The sequence below is a fragment of the Sinocyclocheilus anshuiensis genome, unplaced genomic scaffold, assembly GCF_001515605.1.
Source record: "Sinocyclocheilus anshuiensis isolate Anshui unplaced genomic scaffold, SAMN03320099.WGS_v1.1 scaffold1559, whole genome shotgun sequence".
In the NCBI taxonomy this organism is placed as follows: Eukaryota; Metazoa; Chordata; class Actinopteri; order Cypriniformes; family Cyprinidae; genus Sinocyclocheilus; species Sinocyclocheilus anshuiensis.
This window is the reverse complement of record NW_015551091.1, coordinates 55,981-57,642: the sequence shown is the minus strand read 5'-3', so window position 1 is coordinate 57,642 and position 1,662 is coordinate 55,981.

Genomic DNA, 1,662 nt, shown 5'->3' with positions numbered 1-1,662 from the left:
ATGCTTCGTTTTTCACTGCTGTGTCTCTATATGAATACAGAGATGTATCATACAGTACCGGGAAAGAACACACAGCAACAATCAGCTTCTCTTCCATTGTGCTGCTTGCAAATTAACCAGGTGGAAGACAGCGTGTTTACACATTTATCATATGTGCATTGTTTAATGGCTGCTTTGAAGAAATTATCAATAAATAAACACAGGCATGTACATGGTTTCGCAGTAGGGGAAACGTTTATTACAATATGTTTGTGTAAACTTCAAGTGTGAAGGAAAACATTTTCATTATACATGTAATAGGCCTATATACAATGACAGATTAATACAGTTTCACTCACCCATCCTTTGCATATAATGAAAGCATGCAAATTGCATTTACTTTTGCATATGAATTTTATGAACAACAAGTGATTTCAGCTCAGTAATCCACCAGTTCAGCAAACACTTGGAAACATAGCTACGTCAAAATCTTGCCTTGCCTTCTTTTCACAGCGATTGTTTGTCACCCGGCGTGTTTCGCACGTTAATTGCATAAAGTCGAGGAATGCCCAACCTTTTTGACGCTCTCGGCCGCCGCTCTCAACGCTTTCTCCACACCGCTTTCAATCCCATAATGCACCACGCAAGCGTTTACGCTCAGCTTCCATAGGAATGAATTGAAAACGCTCGCTCCGCTGCGCTCGCTACGTGCCAGTGGAAACGCATAGTTAAGGGTGAATGGTTGAAATGGATGAATGCTTTGATTAAAGCTGCAGTCCATAAGTTTTGCCTCTTTGAAGCCATCTCTGTTTGAAAACCTGCAATTGCAGCTGTGTGCGGAATTATCTTCCTTGCGTGGGTTGTGAGCCAGCACGGCTCCAGCGCAGATGAATCTAATGTTTTGAGGAGTATGTATGGCTGTCAGTCACTGCACCGGTGTGGATATTTACTGTACTTCGCAATCACAGATTCTAGCCTACGTCTTGGAATATATGTCTGCCACGTTTGTTCTGACCAACTGAGGGAAAAAAGCATTACAATAAATCACACTACCAATGGTGATTTAATCTAAAGATCGGTTAGCTCATATCACATCAAACCATGCAAATTATTATTATACTTTATTCTCAAATTATTAATGTTAACAAGATCAGCATTGCATGACTATGAGTATAGTGTGTATTAGTGTGTAGATTTCAATTTCTGGACACTGTCTGATCTAATTGTCATACCATTCAAATTTCATATTAAGAAATTATTTTACCCAAAAAGCAAATTAGAGTTCATGAACGGCCTCCTTGGCCGTGGCAGGACAGACAGTGAGTTCATGAACGGCCTCCTTGGCCGTAACAGGACAGGCAGTGAATTCATGGACGGCCTCCATAGTCATGACAGGGCAGACAGTGAGTTCATGAACGGCCTCCTTGGCCGTGGCAGGACAGACAGTGAGTTCATGAACGGCCTCCATGGCCTTCTTAGTAATGACAGGGCAGAATTTGAGTTCGTGAGCAGACGCCACCACATCAGGAGGTTCTGCAGCGGATGCCCCCACCTCTGGAGGTTCTGCAGCGGAAGCTACCACTTCTGGAGGCACTGGATTGGATTCATGGACAGGAGAGGCCTTTGAAGCCGACTCATGGATAGGAAAGGCCTCAGGAGCAGATTCGGGGATAGGAGCGGCAG